The sequence below is a fragment of the Podarcis filfolensis genome (genome assembly GCF_964270895.1).
Source record: "Podarcis filfolensis genome assembly, chromosome: 5".
NCBI lineage: Eukaryota > Metazoa > Chordata > Lepidosauria > Squamata > Lacertidae > Podarcis > Podarcis filfolensis.
In genome coordinates, this window is record NC_139608.1 from 28,746,271 (window position 1) to 28,767,064 (window position 20,794).

Here is a 20,794-nt window from a genome sequence, read left to right on the forward strand (position 1 = left end):
AATCCGGTGCTCACAACTCTAAGCTGTGAGTCCACAGCACTTTGACCTGTTCCTGTGCAGAAGGTGGTCTCTGGAAGTGCTACCCAGCTCGCCTAGTCCAGTCGGGGCTGAAGTGTATGAGTCCAGTTGGTGGCACTGGCTCAAGGGCGATGCTGACAACCAGAGGGGGAGAACCAGGTCTGGGCCAGAGCTCAGAGCTGTGGGAAATAGGGAGGCCATTGTGCCTGAGCAGGTTGGACAATAACTCCCAGAGGAACCTCCCAGACCCCCAAGGCCTATAGGGACAGAGTCTGGACACCTCATTGACTTCTTCTCTGGAGCCTGAAGAACCGGATATCTCCCATCACACATCACCAGGCCCGCAGCGCTGGGAGTGCACCATGAGGGAGGCTATGGAATGAAAGAGGTGCCTGTCTTCAGGCCAGAGGGTTGGAGCCTGGAGAAGGTAGTCTGGAAACAGGGGCATAAAAGGCCTCAGTCTACTCTCAAACTTTGTCAGAGGAAGTTGATCCATCAGAGCTGTCCAGCAACCTTGCTGGCCAGAACATAACAGTCGAGGATCATGAATGGGTTTAATTAATTTTTTAGGCTGCCAGATACAAGTGAATTCTGGGTACAAGGTTATTATTATGGTTTATTTTTATATTTTTATTTAATCTCTGCTCCAAGGAACTCATGGTGGTTATGGGAGGTCCTCTTTACTTCCTAGCCACTTAGGAGGCAAGTTACTCCTCAGGAGAGCTATGGTGAGGGTCTGTGCTGGAAGAGGATTAACATGGTAGGCCTATGCTTAGGCGAGTGCTTGTATGCTTTCCCAGACCAGTCTGCTTCCCAGATGCTTAGAGGAAATTGAGACCTACTTCAGAATAAAGGGCAGTGCACGAGCTTCCTGGGTCTAGAAGTTACGCCCTGACTGCTGAGCTTGGGTGGCCCATGGGAATCAGCCTGAGTAGGCAAGGAAGGAAAACAAAGTTGCTGCTGCTTATCTCTTGATTTCTAAGTGTGTTTTCATCGTTTTGAAAAACGTTAGGTTTAAAGACACCTAGGAAGCATGTTCTTAGTTGGGCAAGAAGTAATGGGTGAATAAAACGTCAACACATTTCCAATCTTTAGAAAAAGAAGATTCCACTTGATTTCGCCGCAGTTCTTGTTACAATGCCTATGTGAAAGTTGTACCCTAGAATAGAATCGTAGAATCGGGAGCGTTGGAAGGGATGTTGAGGGCCATCTCGCCCAACCCCCTGCAATGCAGGCACCTCAACTACAGCATCCATGACAGATGACCACCCAGCCTCTGCTTAAAAACCTCCAAGGGAGGAGAGTCCACCACTTTCCAAGCAAGTCCGTTCCACTGTCGAACGGCTCTTACTGTCAGAAAGTTCATCCTAGTGTTTAGTCGGAATACCCATCAGGAGCTTGAATGGCTTGAGGAGATCTTTAAAGAAAAGGGCTTAGGGTCTTTGTAGCTTTACAGATGAATGTGAATAAGCTTCTTCGGTAAACATTGTGAATATTTGTAATATTAAAGTGTACTTCAATAGCACTATGCACATGACGTAAATGCCTTATATCCCTCTTGTTGAACAGCCTTGAAAAAGGGAAATGGTTTGCCAGCTGGATCATGCATTAGTGTTATCTTCATGTATTTTGCAGCAGATGTTGAGCAGAGACCACTTGTCAAAGGTAGCTTGTAGTATAAGATGCAAGTTAGGGCTCCCCCCCCTTCAAGTACATTTTTCTTGCATTACCAATGTCTTCCATAAAGTCAGCCACAAAGCCATATTATTGGGGAATCCAGCTTGAAGCCTGTGGTGAGTAGGAAATGGATTAAACACAGGTTTTCCCTATTTTCAAGCTGCCAACAATGATGTCATTAATGTTAACGACCCTTACCACAACACACTGAAGTCAGAGAACCCTCTCTTAAAACTCCTGTCCTCTGCACAGTTTTACGCGTTGTTAAGGAAACACTGATCTTTGTTGATAAGAAACAATAGGGGTATCCAGACACTAACTTTTGCTGGGAAGGATGCTCTGCTCCAAACTTACTCAACATCTTATACAATTCATTTACTATTAACGAGGAGAGAATTCTGATTTTTAAAAGATGGGAGTACTTCTAATCGTCTCAGAAGTTTTCGATTAGTTTCTTAGGCAGCATCCACTACATATTAATAACATATCAAATGTCCACAAGGCAACACTATTTTGTATTGTATGTGTGGATCAGATCAGCTTAAATCATAGGGTGTTGCTGTACTGCAGTTTTGAAAAGCCCACATTAAAATCTTACCAAAAGAAGATTTCCCCATATTTAGCATTCAGAAAGCAACACTATTTGGTGTTAAATGATAAACCTGTATGTGGGGGTGGCTCTCAAGAAAGAAGCGAACAATCTTATGTGTCAAGTTGCTAAAAAAAACCCCAACAGTATATTCATCTATTATATGTCAAGATATATAATAATATGGATTTATATACCACCCTAAAGCTATACCTGATAATTACATGATTGCACATGCTAATTTCCTTTTTCAATGTTTTGTTATTTTTCTGTAAAAGTTGTGCTGTGCAGTGGGATATGTGCAAGAAGCACATGCCAAGCATGCCAAGGTTGCATCTCATGCTGCTTCTAAGTTGCTTCATTTTCAGAAGTTGTTCTGTGTGTCTAGGCTTTAAACATCATATTAATTACCCAAGGATATTACTCTAGACCAGGGGTCAGCAAACTTTTTCAGCAGGGGGCCGGTCCACTGTCCCTCAGATGTTATGGGGGGCTGGACTATATTTTTTTGGGGGGGGGGAGAACGAATTCCTATGCCCACAAATAACCCAGAGATGCATTTTAAATAAAAGGACACATTCTACTCATGTGAAAACACGCTGATTCCAATTTAGAAGGTGATGGGGCGTGATCCGGCCCCCAGGCCTTAGTTTGCCTACCCGTGCAAATACCCTTAAGCAACTAGTGTGCTCTTTCTTCCATATTGGGTTCTGCAAAAGTACACAAACTGTTAACAATGGTGATTTGTCCATGATAAATTCTTGATTTCCCATGCAGAAATCTTGTGTTTATATATCACCAATAGACAATACCTTGCTATTCGTGCATGGGATACATGAACAGAGCATATCATCTTGAGCCAGCTGTAAAGTATTTTGGTAAATGTTGCAACACTAAACTCCTGCTCACAATGAGGCATGTTGCACACTCATTGCAGAAAGGAGGTATTATATATAGACAGATAGAACGGGTTGCAGAAGCAGAAGGGGTTGCCAATATTGTGATGTACATTGCGAATTTTAATTACAGATGAGACAAACCCATGGTTGCCTGTCCTGACCATGGGATCATTGAGAGATCGTGTGTGTGTGTGTGCTTGGAGTCCTGTGTGTTTGCTTGGTGTTTTCTAAGTATTTACTTAGAAATAAAACCAAGCCAGTTACTGTTCTCAAGAATTTTCCGAACCCCAGACTTGCACAGAAATGATATATGCATACTTATGCAGGACTAAAACCAGCACCAGTTTCCTGGGGAATTTCAGGACAGTTTAAATACTCATAGTGACCAATGATATGCAGAGTACACAACTGACTGTTATTCTTATGATGATAAACCTCAGAAATCACACATTTTTCTTGTTCTGCTTGTCCCCTCTCCACACACACATTTTACATAGAAAACAGCTTTTAACTCAGAGAAAATATAGGGCCATGGATTAGTTTTAAGTGATGGCTGGTATAGACTTGAATGTTTGTTTCGTATTATGTACTGATATATGTTTAAAGCAGGTTATTCTTAAAGGACGCTTACATTAAGAATCTAAATTTAAAAAATATTGATTTTTATCCACCCTGGAGGGATGTTGCTCTTCTTTTCCAAGTACCTTCAGTCATGTTTGGAGAGAGGAAGTAGATGAGAGCAACATTAGCTGAAGTGTGGCGCTATATAAAACATCTTAGAGCAACAAGCTTTGTCCTGCGTAGCAGAGCTATACGTTTCACTCTCTGTTTCTGTGATTGTATAGCCATTGCAGGTTAGAGCATGTGACCATTCTGTTGGGTACAGTTTGTTCCTGCACTAAGCTTGTTCATTCAGCCATACTGGAAGGGAGCCAGATATGAAACGAAAAGCAAACCATGTACACCTAGCTCCTTCCCAGTTTAAATGAGGCAATTTCTTTCTTTGTTAACAAGCCTTTTAAATAAAATATGGCAGTACTACCTTAATTTTAGGCCCAACACAGTTTAAAGCTGTGAAGCTATGTTAAATTTCCTATAGATATTCCAGTTGGGATTTTTCTGTAGATTGGCAACAGGAGTTCAGAAGAAAGCTTGAAAGTATGTAAAAAGATCTGTGAGAGAATTCTCCGGGGTGTTATTCACAACATACCACACATTTGCAAGGAGAGGCTTCCTGTTCACGTGAAGGGCCATACAAAATAAATTCGGTTTCTTGAGCAATTAGCGCATAAAGCACAGGCAATCTTTTCAGTCTTTCCATGTCTCTGTGGAAAGTCTCAACATTTTATTAAAGCGGGATAATACTCTATTTCTATTTCTAGGAACAAACCGTCTTTAAAATACATACAGGTACTTTTACACATCTAAGACTTGACGTAAGCAATTTGGTTTGTTTAGTTGAGAATTGCAAAACGTTTAAAGGCAAATCATTCACGGCAGTTGACTCAAAACAAATTCAGCAGTTGTAGGAATTTTGATTCACATTTTTGCCAGACAGGTTTTGAGAAAGGCCTTCTAGCTCTGTGAAGGTTTGTAGGCATCAAAAAGCTAAGCTAACATAAGGAAGAATAATAACCAGGTACAGTACCAGAAAACACCTTTCTATCAGTGATTGTTTGCCCTCTGGTTTAGAAGCAATGTCCATATTTGAATTTGTTATCCTTGAGTTCCTTGAGTTACACCACTCATCACCGCTAATGTGCACAAAAACTCTACAATTATCCTTGGTGCTTAGCTTTGAATCTTACAAAGCAAAATATCCCCCCATTCCCATCCCTACTTTACTTCAACTTTCAAACTATGCACTGGACCTGGAGTGCTCCTTCTGCATGCTGAAATACTCATTCTTTTGGCAGAATGGACTGAGATCCAGTGGGAACTCCTGCTGGAGGGAGGAAAGGCAATTTTCGCAGCCTCCTGTGCCTTCATTCCAGGAGGTTCTCCAGCCCTCCAGAAAAGTTTTACAAGGGGCTGCAGGTGGGATGAGTAACTAGTGAAAATCATCTCTTTTCCTTTACTGTAGCAGGAGTGTCCTGTGAGTGAAGTTGTGTTCATGGAAATTCTGGCCCCAACCCTATGTAATAACATAACATGAGAGCTGATAGATGATTGGATGTCTGACCAATTGTAGTGTGTACTTGTAACAGAAGAGTCAACTACTTGTTATGTATAGTTCCATTATTATTGCACTCTGAAAATGTGTTGTTGTTTTTAATGGATAAAGGCATCTGCAAGTGATGTTAGCTTGGGTGGAGATTGGATGAGGTGGGTTGAGAAGACAAAGAGGGTATTTCACACTTGGAATTCCCAGTCCTTGCCCTTCCCCTAAGCCATTTTCGCTTTGTCCTTCCCTGTCCAAGTTCTCCTTTACCTGTTCAAACAGCCCTCCAAGAAAGAATCACGGAATGGCATGTAATATGTAGAATGGTCATTTTTGCAGATGTCCTTATAGCTGCAAAAGATGTATGAGCATTGCATTAGCTTTTATTGTTAATCTTTGCTTATGGCGCTAGATGTTTTAAAATATTGTTTACATGAACCTTCTTTCTTTTCTTCTCAGATCGATGACCTATACAACCTCAGAATATCCTTCTTGGAACTCATGAGTATCCAGACTCTGTTTTGTGTATCACAACTAGGACCTCACATCTTCTTCCCCAGTAGATGGGTACGATGCATCCAGTTCAATTTGTTTACTTTACACAAACCTCAGGAGTTAGTTGACTGAACTGCACATTCTTCTTTTACTTCTTCTTATTCTTTTTTTTTTTTTTTGTGCCAAGCAAAAGCACTGTGACACCTGGACAATGAGTCTATGATTACTTAATCCTCTACCATAAAGACTTAGCTGGCTACAGTGAACTCATGTGCCCACTTTAAAATGGTGAGAATGGGCATGCTACTAGCTCATTTACATAAGACATGACATTTTAATTTGCTGCTGAAAAACCTGTACGACAAATCATCAGTGTAAATTATTACATACAAACTGTTAATGTTGGTTGAAGAGTATTAAATATTTAACATAGGTTTTTTGATTTATACATGTACTTTTTTAATTAAAAATGTAACTTTTCCTACAGCACATCTTTTTTTGATGTGGAACTGAGGTATACTATATTCTGTTGTAAACAGAGTGGGGTTGGGGTGGGGGAAACTGTTAAAAAACAAGGCGATTTAAGAATAGAGTAGGGTACTATTCTTTTTAAGATTGTAATTCAGAATATAATATAATATGGATCAATGGGCCCGTGGATCTGGATTGTACAGTCATATTTACCAATCTAATGATTTGTAAGATAACCCTGTGACTGAGCTGAATTCTTTCAAAAATAAAATAATATTTTGTATTGTTCCTGTAAAACATTAGGCTGTATTAATGAAAAGGCAAATGAACTGTGCATGGTATTTACAAGTGTGGGTTTTAAAATTGTTGGTTGCACAGGAACTTTGAAAACATCAGAAAAATAAATCTAAGTCTTCCATTGTATATATATATAGAAGAAGAAGAAATGAAACTTGGGCGAACTCTTTAAATCGAAATATCCCTGGAATGAAATACGTGGGTGTTTGTAAATTCTGGAAATCTCTTTCTATACATAATAAACTAGATACCGTTTTATCTTTATTTCTCTTTCTTACTTTGTTTCCCCCCCAAAAAACGTATCCCTGTACTTAATGTATATATTAAGGTATCTTCACATTCTCTGTGGTGGGGTCAGGTCCTTACTTTAGAATCTGTATTTTGAATGTACTTGTAATGAGATCTCTCAATAGAAAAACCACATCTCTATAGAATTTCACTCATACTTTGGAATTTATGTTTACTCACTGCCTGATAGATTGAGGTCCTTTTCTATTCCATTAACTGAGAATTTTGAAATGTCTTCAGTGTTAGGAAGACCTTCCCATAACTTTAAAAAGCAAGAATTGCGCCAGCATAATTCATTTTCCTTTTTGTACTCTTGAGAGTAAAAGGTAATTCTTCTGCTGTCTATTGCACTGTCTTGTATATCCAGTTTGTTTCACTGTTTTGTATGTCAGTCTGCAATCCTGTGGCTATCTACATCGAGCTAAGTTCTATGAGTTTAGTGGGACATGCTCTTATGTAACAGTGTTTAGGGCAGCAGCTTTAATTTCCCTTTTATCATTGAAACAGAAAACTATTGTGCTGATTATTTTATTTTCACAGTGAACTACCCTCAGGTCTCATAGGTCGTTATACCACAAGAATAGGAGCAACAAGGGAATTGGATGTGAATTGAATCCAGTTTGAAAATCTAAGATAGATGAACCTTAATAGAGATACTGTAAAAACAGCATTTATGGAGCATATTGATTGAGACTCACTTTCTGCTAATGTGGCACCCAGGAAACAAGTTGGAACATTTTTTGATCCTTAGACTTGGGACATAACCCAGTCTTTGCAAACTATAGCTGCTAATTATTTGAATAGGGCATGCACAGGAAACCTTTATGGTAGATTGATTCCCTTCTTTAACCTGATATCCTCTCCCCCTGCACCCCTAGCCATAATTTGGGCCTCAGATGTTTTCAGCAGTGTTCTCCACTGGTAATTTCTGAAGTGCAACTATACTGAATTTCAGCAGTAAGAATACACATACTACATAGAGCAATCGGTTTATTTATTTTGCCATGACTCTCCAGATGGCAACATTCTGCTTCATCAGGTTATGCCCTCCTTTTTTGTTCATTTTTGAAAAATATTTACACAACTATATGCATTTCTGGAGGCCTCACCTATTAGCACCGTGCAACACGTCATCAGAATCCGTGGGGTGGAAAAGTTCCAACAGAAATCTGGAATACCAAACATTGCACATCCTGTAACCTTGGAGTTCTCAACTTTTTTGGGAAGCTGTAATGAGCACCAAGAACTGCCCATTCCATAGAGGGAAAACTGATGTTCAGAACACCCCCCCCCAAAATGTACCCATTCCAAAACCAAAATGGAGACAGCCCAAAAGCAGGTAACACCCCCAAAACTTGCATAACACTCCCAAGCAAAACTAGGCAATGCATCCACAAACAAAAGAAAAGAACCAAACAATACATAAGTAAATGCTGCAACCAAACAACCTCTACCAAAAGCAGTTATAAAACACCAGTCAGAGGCATTCGGGGGAAAGCGAAGTAAGGTGTTGTGTCTGGATGCTTTCATTTGGCTTTTGAGCCAGCCCCCCACCACCCATGTTTTAAACAAAGTTTTCTAACCCCCATTCTTAAAAAACCTGGGAGGGGCATGGTACCTTGATGGGTGCTAAGAGGGATATCTGAGGACACTGCTGTCTATGGACATCACACCAGGGACCCAAGATAAAGTGGTACCTCGGGTTACAGATGTTTCAGGTTACAGACTCCACTAACCCAGAAATAGTACCTCGTGTTAAGAAGTTTGCTTCAGGATGAGAACAGAAATTGTGCGCCGGCAGTGGGAGGCCCCATTAGCTAAAGTGGTAGCTCAGGTTAAGAACAGTTTCAGGTTAAGAACAGACCTCCAGAACGAATTAAGTTCTTAACCCGAGGTACCACTGTACTGCATGTAGCTATGGTTTCTCCCTAAAGTGTGGTCTGGTGTTCTCCAGAACAACTCCCATCCTTCAAGTAGCTCTGTTAGCCTCCAAGCCTATCACTTGATACACATACAGGATGAGCTTTCAACAGTCAAGCCCTATAATACAACATTCTTCCAGTTGGAAGGAATGTAACCGCAATAACTTCCAGAAGAGCAGTGTATCTCTGGTGTGTATCTGATTGAACGCCACTTGTTGGATGGAGACTGCCATTAAACCACCTTATTGATTGCTTCAAAAATGAAAGTGGGGATACATCAGCCATAATGCTGTCAACATAGAATGACAAAAGCCTGGCATTTCTATCATTCACAATTTTGCTTTTAACCACAGCAACTTTGATCCCAAAAGCTATGGGAATAAACACAAACACTTGCCATATGCCAGCCTTATGAAGAAGACTAGCATTTGGGGGGTACCTTTTAAAAAACCCCACAATTGCATCTCAGTGTCAATAGGCCACCAGTCTATTTTCATCATTTAAGAACCTCTTTTTTAAAGTGTAGCTATCATCTGAAGCTTGTGGAAGCATCTCTGGGGCATTTCCATAAAACCACTACCAACCATGGTCTGCTGTAAATTGTTTTACTCTTAGAACATCAGCCTATCTACACAATCCAGGAACCGCAAGACACATTCCAAAATCCAGCAGGCATGTACAGAGGTAAAACAGAAGCTGCTCTGAGAAAAATATCTGCAACTACATCTTGGCACATTTAACAAGAGTCTTTGCCATGGAACGCTATCAGTGTCCCAGAGTTAGAAACTATAGTAAAACTGCAGCTGGTGACCATGGGATCTGGCTTGCTTTTCTTTTTGCTTATGTTTGATTACCAGAACCATATCTTGAATACCATATCTACAGAAATCATTACCAATAATAAATTAAGGATCATGGGTTTGCTCCTCTAATAAGTGCACTGATATGCTAAGAATCTGAACATAAGATTTGGTGTTGTAGAAGAATGTTTGCTGATGAGAAGTATCTTTTCCCCGTTAAGTGGATTTCATTTTTACAAAATATTAGTTTAGGCTTATATTTGGCAACAACCCACTTGCAGCATGTGCTGTAGTAGCAATGAATGCCGCTGATACATTTGTTAACAGATCTAGCACCAAGCTCTAATGTCCAAAGTGCAGAAGGATGCTCCAAACTTTAGTTAGAGGAGTTCTAGAGCAACATTGCATTTTCACAATCCCCTTGTGCTTATTAGAGAAGAAGAAGGTTCTCCCCCCCCTCCCCTTTGCAGCTATGGTAAGACTGCAGTTATTTACTTGAGGGTAATTCCCCTTGAGAAGACAGGAGTGCCTGGCATGCTCTGGTCCATGGGGTCACGAAGAGTCGGACATGATTAAACGACTAAACAACAATAATTCTTGAACACAATGGGATTTGGACCAAATGCATCTGAATAAGGTAATGCAATGCAGAGAAGATGGAATGCACAGTGATGCTAGAGATGACAACTAGAGAACATTTCATTTGAATAATAATAATAATAATAATTTTATTATTTATACCCCGCCCATCTGGCTGGGTTTCCCCAGCCACTCTCGGCTGCTACCAACAGAACACTAAAAACAGAATAAAACTTCAAACATTAAAAACTTCCCTAAACAGGGCTGCCTTCAGATGTCTTCTAAAAGTCAAATAGTTGTTTATTTCCTTGACATCTGGTGGGAGGGCATTCCACAGGGCAGGTGCTACTACCAAGAACGCCCTCTGTCTGGGTCCCTGTAACTTCACTTCTTGCAGTGAGGGAACCACCAGAAGGCCCTTGGCACTGGACCTCAGTGTCCAGGCTGAATGATGGGGATGGAGACACTCCTTCGGGTATACTGGGCTGAGGCCGTTTAGTACTTTAAAGGTCAGCACCAACACTTTGAATTGTGCTCAGAAACGTACTGGGAACCAGTCTTTCAGGACTGGTGTCATATGATCTCGGCAGCCACTCCCAGTCACCAGTCTCGCTGCCGCATTCTGGATTAGTTGTAGTTTCCAGGTCACCTTCAAAGGTAGCCCCACGTAGAGCGCATTGCAGTAATCTAAGTGGGAGATAACCAGAGCATGCACTACTCTGGCGAGACAGTCCGCAGGCAGATAGGGTTTCAGCCTGCGTACCAGATGGTAGACAGCTGCCCTGGATGCAGAATTGACCTGTGCCTCCATGGACAGCTGGGAGTCCAAAATGACTCCCAGGCTGCACACCTGGTCCTTCAGGGGCACAGTTACCCCATTCAGGACCAGGGAATCCTCCACACCTGCCCGCCTCCTGTCCCCCCAAAACAGTACTTCTGTCTTGTCAGGATTCAACCTCAATCTGTTAGCCTGCAAAACACCCTGGAAACAGAAGACTAGGCCATCAAGGAAAGAGGCACTAGTCTAGCTCATTTATTTGCCTGCTGTACTGTTTTATATTGTTGCTTTTAATTTGTAGGGAGCTTTTAACATACAGGAACATTTAAAAATGTGATTGCCTGCCTGCAGTCTGAATAGGTGCTGTTCCGCTGCATGTGTTGACTAGGCCTTGTTCCAAGTAAACTTGCAGGGTCAGGCTGTACAGATGTTGGTTAATGATTATGTCTTCACAACTGTTGGGTTGCTGTTGTTTTTTGTGAGATTCTTTGAACTATGTTCATTCAGATGGTGAGGAGAGCAGTTCTAGTCAACCTTCAAAATTTACCTCTGGAAAAATTCTCAAGAATTATCTTGCTTCCATTGCTTGTGTGGAAAGCTATAGCTACATATGGAAAATGATAATTTAAAGTACTAAAATGTTCCAAGGCAAATTCTTCCAGTCTTTCATATGCTGCTGCTTTTATAAATAGTTCTTAAATTGTGTTATTTAAATAACTAATTTTGATAAATGTTCTCAATTAAACACTAAGGAATCTGACAGCCATACATAGAGTGATATCCTATGTATCATATCAGCCTGGGCACAGACAAAGGGGGTGCGGACAGAGGGGCAGCTGCCCCCTCTAAATCAAGTAAATAAATAAAAATACTTAACTGACCAATCACATCTCAGATAGCTCTGTTCTCTCCCCCCCCCAACATTGATCCTGCCCCCTCTAATATAAACCCTGGCTACACCCATGCATATCAGTGATATCCGAGTTGTCAGGATAGATTCACTGTAATCAATGGATTTAAAGAATGTGGCTTTGCTCTGGGTATGATTTGGTTAGATATCATCCATTGTTTCCATTATTGTGTTGCTTGGTGGAACAGTATTAAGCTATTGTTTCAGCCAGTACAGTGGTACCTCGGGTTACATACACTTCAGGTTACAGATTCCGCTAACCCAGAAAAAGTGCTTCAGGTTAAGAACTTTGCTTCAGGATGAGAACAGAAATCGTGCTCTGGCGGCGCGGCGGCAGTAGCGGGAGGCCCCATTAGCTAAAGTGGTGCTTCAGGTTAAGAATAGTTTCAGGTTAAGAGCGGACTTCCGGAACTAATTAAGTACTTAACCCGAGGTACCACTGTATTAGAATGTGGTCCATCAAGGAGATGCCAGATGGTCCTTGGTTTTGTTAGTCTTTTGCTGTTCTCCTTTCTTAAATGTTTGTTACATATACATTGAAAACATTTGCATCCCTCCGTTAACTCAAAGATATCAGAGCGGGGATGTTATAATGTTGTATTGTGGGAATTTACAGGCATGCCTCGTTTTATTGCGCTTTGCAGATATTGCTCCTTACGAGGAGACGGTAGCAACTGCAGGCAGCCTGGCCGCTTCCAGGGAAGAGAAGCCCCCCCTCCCCCGGCTACAGGAGTGGAGCTGGCTAGGGCTGGAGCCAGGTTATTACCCTCCTGCCCCTGCAGCCATGCAGGGCCTGGTTTAATAGTTTACAATACAGTATAAGTACAGTGGTACCTCGGGTTACAGACACTTTAGATTACAGACTCTGCTAACCCAGAAATAGTACCTCGGGTTAAGAACCTTGCTTCAGGATGAGAACAGAAATCGCATGGCAGCAGCGGAAGGCCCCATTAGCTAAAGTGGTACCTCAGGTTAAGAACAGTTTCAGGTTAAGAACTGAGCTCCAGAACGAATTAAGTTCTTAACCCGAGGTACCACTGTATATGTTTCATATGCACTGGGAAACAAAAAATAGTAATTGTGTGATTTGTTTTATTTTGATATTTGCTTTATTGCAGTGGTCTGGAACCAAACCCACAATATCTCTGAGGTATGCCTGTGCTGAACCACACCTGTTTATTGGAAACCAAGTGAACATGGGTTACTAGAATTCTATATCAGGCAACCGTTACTTTGGATTCCCAGAACGCATGAAGCACTTTGCAGAAAATGTAAATGCTTCCAGCTTATAAGTTCTTTCTCTCCTCCTCCTCCTCCTTCTTCTTTGTTGTTGTTGTTTAGTCATTTAGTTGTGTCCGACTCTTCATGACCCCATGGACCAGAGCATGCCAGGCACTCTTGTCTTCCACTGCCTCCAGCAGTTTGGTCAAACTCATGCTGGTAGCTTCGAGAACACTGTCCAACCATCTCATCCTCTGTCGTCCTCTTCTCCTTGTGCCCTCCATCTTTCCCAACATCAGAATCTTTTCCAGGGAGTCTTCTCTTCTCATGAGGTGACCAAAGTACTGGAGCCTCAGCTTCAGGATCTGTCCTTCCAGTGAGCACTCAGGGCTGATTTCCTTCAGAATGGAGAGGTTTGATCTTCTTGCAGTCCATGGGACTCTCAAGAGTCTCCTCCAGCACCATAATCCAAAAGCATCAATTCTTCGGCTATCAGCCTTCTTTACGGTCCAGCTTTCTTCTTTAATTTCTCTTCTTTAATTTCAGCCAAAGCTAATATGTTTGATGAGATGATCAGAAGTTAACATAAGTGTTTTTCCAAGTCATTTCCCCTCGTTAATTCACCCCAAAATGTGCTTAGGATTGTGTATCAGTGATTTAAGTGGCTGCACAATTCATCATCCCGGTGTGATCTCATTCGTTTGCCATCCAAACAACTCCCAGATGTACATTTAGAGGGATATGGTCACATCCACAATATATCAAAAGTAATGCAAAGCAAAAGTGGCTGATTACCTCAGTGAATGTACAATGAAAACAGGACAAAATGAATTTACTATTGGTATTCTCTATTGACTAGAATAAAGTCAGTCACATAAATGTCTTTATTTGCCATGTAGTTGGACCCAGTTGAAGCCCATCATTTGGCTTGATATTTAGAAATGTCATCAAAACACATGCCACATTCCCATGGCCTATGGGACACGGCAGCTGGGGGAAATTCCTCAAATACTGAACAATGTTAAAAGTTGACAGGAATGTAGGCTGCCAGTTGTACACCATACCTGTTTCAGCAAAAGTCATGCTTAATGTTAAATTAAAAACGCTGAAGACAAGGAAGACATTTTGCCTTCTGAGCATAGCCTTTTATCAAATCTGTTTGGCAGAAATTCAAAACAAAGTGCATCACGCTGGAGTTATGTGATGAATTCTTTGATAATCATGTTCTGCTTCTAACTAGGATCATGAATTAGGTACAGCTATTCCTTGGGATACTGCTTTTATCCCTACTTGCATCTGATGAAATGTACTCTAGTCCATCAAAACTTGGCATTTCATTTGTCATTCAGATATCATTTAACTTTGGTTTCCGAAAGCTCTAGAAAACAAGAAAGGGGCAAGTATCTTATGCACACATGAACTCCAACTTTTTGTTTGGAACCTGCTTTGCTTAACTAGTGGGAAGTTTGCTACTAAGTACAGTGGTACCTCGGGTTAAGTACTTAATTCGTTCTGGAGGTCTGTACTTAACCTGAAACTGTTCTTAACCTGAAGCACCACTTTAGCTAATGGGGCCTCCCGCTACTGCCGCTGCGCCGCTGGAGCACGATTTCTGTTCTCATCCTGAAGCAAAGTTCTTAACCCAAGGTACTATTTCTGGGTTAGCGGAGTCTGTAACCTGAAGCGTATGTAACCTGAAGCATATGTAACCCGAGGTACCACTGTAGTGGGGCTGGTCCAGATGCTAAAATGATACATTTGTTAAAAGACTTTGAAGTATTACTAATGTCCATTCCTGCGGGTGGTGTTTGCTGGTGAATATTTTTATATGAAGTCATCCGCACAAGGGAAGCATCATGTAGGAAAGGAAAATGATTTATTGTAAACATATGACAGCCCAGTATCTGCTGCAGTCACTTTCAAATAACTTTTTGGGGCTCTGCAGTTTTACATAATCTGTCTAGTAATAAACCATGAATGGTCAGTGTCCATGACTGAACTTTGGACACTGGTTTATTACTAGGCAGATTATAGCAGTAATGAAAATTGAGATGTCATTTGCCTTTGATCAGTTTCCCATTACTAAAGTTTTGGAGAAAACACCGAGAAGGGAAGCTACACTGTACTTTCAAAATCTATCCACATCATCTAGCCCGACAATGTTTTTTTTTAGAAGAATGGGTTTATTTAAGGAAGATTTGTAAAAACACGAGTTCTCTGAAAGAGTGGAGCTGGTTTTAGCGGTACTCTTGTTAGTTGCAGCTTTTAGTATGTGGTATTTATGATCTAGGATATAGGCAAAACATCTTTGTTGCATGCACAAGGTCCCAGATTCAATCTCTTAGAGACACCTATCTGAAATCCTGGAGAGCTTTGGCCAATCTGTGTAGACAATAAACTCTAAACTAGATGGACCAGTGGCCTGATTTGGAATAAAGCTGCTTCTTAGATTCCTATGTCCCCCAAATTTGGCAACCATTCTTTTTTCAAAAGTCAGCAGTTCCATTAAGTATATCATGGGAGTATCTACACTGCAGATGTAAAATTCACATCACTGTAGTAGCTTTCCCAAAATGTCTTGGGATTTATAGTTTGATCAGTTGGTGTTAGCAATTATTATGGTCATTCACAGAACGACACTCTCTAGGGTTTTCCTGGGCATGACTATGACATCTACCCTTCATACCTTACAAATGCAAGCCCTACAGGTTTTAAAAACAAACAAACAACCCTCAAAACAGTTTACAAAAGGACAAAGCAAGAAAATCAAGAAAAATGTACAGCAATAGTTTGAAACATACAAAAAGTTAAAATACTAAAACGAGTTAAAATTCACATCAACTTTCTAAGGTCTGAGTGGGCTAGTGATAACCCCCCTGTGGTCTTAGAGAAGAAATAACACCCAGTATCATTCTGTAGAATCACCCGTGCTGTGATTAGCTATCCCTGAATTAAGAAATCCTATGCTAAATGTTAACAAGGATACAAGTTCTGCTGTAAAAATAGGCAGTAGTCAAAGACTATAGGAGATGTTGATAAGCAACGTTGCCAGAGGATGTGATGGTTTATATCCCAATAATGGAAAGGCAAACTGCAACAATTTGCTTATAGATGAAGGTTCTGGAGAAACATCACCATGCTTTTTACCCAACAATACTGTGAGCCTCAGTCACCCTTGGCCAAATATGTGGAAATTATTTGACCCCAAAGGCACCAAGAATATGTGAAATTATTTGGTTTTAACAACAAACAAACAAACAAACAAACAAACAACAACAAGCAATCTTTCCCAGCTGTTCAGTAGAACAGAAGAGCTATTCATTTAAGCAAACAGAAGTCCTGGATGATGTTTCTGCTGGTACACGAAGTCCTTGGTTTACAATAAAGTACATACAGTACAATGCTCATGGAAGCAAAACCAAACACCCAATTATTTACCTTAGGATTCTTCATCCCAGGCCATTGTTAAAGTGGCATTAAAGTGGCATTATAACAACAATGTGGGGCACAGGTGGCGCTGTAGTCTAAACCGCTGAGCCTCTTGGGCTGTGTGACGGGGTGAGCTCCTGTTGCTTTGTCACAGCTCCTGCCAACCTAGCAGTTCGAAAACATACCAGCGTGCATAGATAAATAAATAGGTACCATTGTGGTGGGAAGGTAAACAGTGTTTCCACAGTGTTCTGTGCACCACAAGCGGTTTAGTCATGCTGGCCACATGACCCGGAAAGCTGTCTGTGGACAAACACTGGCTCCCTCTGCCTGAAAGAGGAGATGAGCGCCGCACCCCATAGTTGAATTTGACTGGACTTGACCATCCAGGGGTCCTTTACCTTTACCATAACAACAATGCCACACTCCTGATATTTTCCCTCAACAAGAAACAACAATACCCTGATACCTTTGGAAGGTTTGAGGCAAAATTCGACTCAGTTTTCTGCATTGATCATTGTTCCTGCCTGTGACATGTCAGATGGGTTGACATAGTTGTGGTGAGGTTGAGGGCGTGTGAATATACTTAGGTAGGTGTCTGAATCCAGCTGAGATTAGCAGGATAGTTTCAACCTTCTATGGAGAAACTATTGTCCTACTCTAATAAAGTAATAGATGTTTCAGAAGTGCTTTGAAGTCCTTCCAGCTTCTTCACAGCACTGTGAAATCTGATACTTTCAGCTTTTAAGCAGTCTGTGAAAGTACAAAACTGTAGTACATGTGGAATTCATTCACTGACTTCCAAGCTGAAGGAGGGGTGGAGGGAGGCAATGGTGTTAGAAAATGTCTAAGAAAGGGGAGAGGGAGAGGAGACGTCTTCAGTAAAATGTGGCATCTAATTGTCAACTTTGGCACGCTCTCAAATGTGCAGCTTCCTCCACTTTTGAGGTAATGTGCAACTTTCCCCATGTAGCTTTCCTTTGAAATCTTCAAACTCTTTTGAAAGTTAAATGAAAGTAGACGAGAAACAGCAAAATGACGTGCTTTTATGAGGCATTCCATGGTTATAGCTTCTGCTGGATTGTAAGTTGCGTTTTTTCCCCTCCTTGTGATTCTGTCTTCACTTAGGCCTCTGTGTTAATGGCTTGTTACACAAGTGCTTCTTTTTTGCCAGAAACGTAACAAAATCCCTTAAGTTATTCATGCCAGTGGGTAGGCTGGCAGGCACTGTTTGCCTAAAGCCTCAGCCCTGTAATCAAGGGTTTGCTTTTGGAAGGAAAGACTAGAGGATAATGAGATGTTTTCTTCTCCCTGAGATAGCAGAGTTTCTATCACCAGTATAGCCGAGGTGAAATCTAGCCAGAATAAAAGGACCTGGGCTTGGAGTGGCCTGCTTCTAGTCACCATTACGTTGCATCTAGCAATATGAAATATGTGCTGTGTTGGATAGGCAACATGTGGAAAACCCACAGCTTGTTGGATATGAGTATCGTGTGCAGCCCCCAGTGTCCCAACTATTGCCATGTTTTCATTCGCTGCTGTTTTTACTGCTTTTTTTTTGGCCTGCCGCTGCAGGGTTTCCTTCTTTGCCTCCCCCCACTGCCCCCTGGCATGTTTTCCCTCAACTGTCCACCAACTGTTGCTTGTGGCCTTTGAGGCCCAAAAGGTTGCCCACACCCCTGGGATACAGTATTGGGCTAGATGTTCAAGCTAGATGATCAAGCTAGATGTTCAGCAACAAACCCATGTCCAGGAGCCTGGAGTGAAGGGAGCAGACTTTTGAGAGGCAAAGTGGTCTGTGGAATCTTTCCCTTACCCACTACTTTCTCCCAGATATGTGCTTGCTGTGACTGGGGGGAAGTGGCTAGAACCAGCCTAGTCCAGGAGGGAGTGGGGGAGTTCACATTCCAGCTCCTTTTCCCTTTGAAGCTTTGCTCTATCACAAAATTGAAACGATCCAACTGCAAAGTGGTCATGATTAGGAGAGCATTCCGATGCCCAGCCTTTCCAAAGTTACTTTAAAATTGCTCGGCAGGCAGGGAGGAAACAGAAACCATCCATTCTTGGTTTAGATCTATCTGTACTTTTAACCCAAGAAATTTCGGATCTGAAAATGGAATTGTAACTTGTTGAGTTGCCGGGTCAGTTAAATCAGCTGCTTTACCTTTCTCTGTACGAACCCCTTGACTTTTACCCATTTAAAAAGCTTTGTGTGGAAGGCTTGTAAGTTTCAGGTGCTCAGTAAAATGACAGAGCCACATCCTCAGATTTCAGTGCCAATCACAGATGGGATGGTAGAGATGAGGCTTCAGTTATCTGGTAATTAGGGACTAAAAACCCCCCCATAACATAACATAAATAAATGGGAGTTTAGGATTCCCCCGGACTCCACCAGCCATAAAGCAACTTCAGCTACTGATATATTTTTATCCCCAGTTCATCTTCCTTCAGTGTCCTAGGCTGTCTTTGCTCATTGGCATGATGGGAAACAGAAGCGAGATTGGAGAAAAACATGATTCCCTCATTATTTCCCTCATGACCTTCTAATACCCCTTCTTCTCCAACAACTTTGTAGCTCAAATTGCTTCATGTTTATACCGTAAAGTCTTTGGTGAGAACCTGAATGTGGAAGGTGTTTTAGCTATGCCCAGGCATTTTGCTGTACACGTAAAATGTAAAGATGGGGACAGGGCAAGGGTGCACAACTTTACCTAACTACTGTTTGATTAAATGTACTTAGGCTGTGCAGGGTTCCTGATCATGGCAAGAGCTTCTAAGTGATTTCAATGAATGAATAGACTTAAAAACTCCTCAGACCTTTGCACTAAGTCTCTAACTGTCTGAAGAGCAGCCCACACACCCAGGGATGAGTGGAGGTGGTATGTGAGTCCTTGTTCTCATTTGTATACATGGGATGTTCAGGCTTATGTCTAGATAGAGCTTTTAACATTCCTTGATGGGACACTTCTAGTGGACTGGAAAACTTATTTTGGTGCGTTGCTTTCACTTCTACTCTAAGAAATAAAAAGTTGACTTGGTAGACTATTTCCTTTCCCCTCTCCCTCAAAAAATGAAGACTTTGTTTATTTTTTAATTGATGGGTATAGGTAAGAGCTGAAAGGGAATCTTACAGTAAGCTCTGCCAGAGGATCCCTCCAATGTTAATGAGCAGACAAATTCATCTCGGGGAAACAATTTGCTGCTAAAAATAGATGCCAGCCTAACTGTAACTAAAATAATTGCAGACGTGGAGCTAGCCAGGCTTTTGATTTCTAAGGCTCAAGGAGATGAACCTGTTACAAATGGGTTTAAAACATACATATTTAAATGTGCCAATTGAGTCTGACTTGAAATTAATCCACTTTCAAGCTTCCATCAAATAGGGCTACACAATTCCCTGGATAATGTTCTTCATGTTTTCCAAAGCCAACCAGCAGTCAGTTTATAGTTATGAGGCTGAAGGGAAAAACACCAAACATACCCTATTTATAGGACACTTAAGCCAAACAGTGAGGAGACCAAATGTAAGATTTCTGACAGAGGCAATTAATAATGCTGTGCTCCAACCTATTCCAGTTGGAAAGGTGTAGATGGTTTTTTATTGTGGACACCAGGCAGAGGTACCTTTTCAGTATCCTGTAAACTCTGCTGACGTATTGCACATGTGTAGGGCCAGCCTTAGCATAAATAGCCTTGAGTAAGGAAAACCTTCATCACATACCCACAGTCACCCAGAAGGTTTACAGGACCTAATGCCCTAGGTGTGATCTTTTTGGAGGGTTGGCGCTACAACTGAGAAGGCCTGTTTCTGTGAGGTTTCTAGCAGGTATGTCCAACAGGGTCTCCCCTGCTGAATGCAAAGATTGATGTGGCCTACAGTAGGGGAGGTGGTCTGCTAGTCTCAAGCTGTTTAGGGCTTTATATATATATATGGCAGTAATAAGACCCCGAACCTAGCTCAATAGCAAATAGACAGCCAGATCCCTAAGCACAACTGTAATACAGTATGTGCATTTACCTGCCCAGATGTGCCACTCAGTACCCTGACTGCAGCATTCTGCACAGATTTGCATTATCAGTACACTTAAAAATAATTAGCTTAATAAGTCTAGCAGCACTCTACACAGTTTCAAGTATCCCTCTTGTTTTTCTCCAAATACTTTGAGGTACCTCCTTCCACAATATTCCTTGATATCTTCCTCTGTTTGACCTTGCAGAAGCATCACTTTCTTTTATCCAGGAAATAAAACTTCATTTCCC

General features: G+C 41.4%; 1 protein-coding gene across 1 annotated transcript in view; it reads left to right on the forward strand.

Moving 5' to 3' along the window:
* Positions 1-6,871, forward strand: part of IRS1 (insulin receptor substrate 1) — a 49,841-nt gene extending 42,970 nt beyond the window's left edge. Inside the window, 1 exon segment of the mRNA XM_083613718.1 lies at positions 5,804-6,871. The gene's annotated coding sequence lies outside the window, so the exon portion shown is untranslated.
* Positions 6,872-20,794: the final 13,923 nt, after the last annotated feature.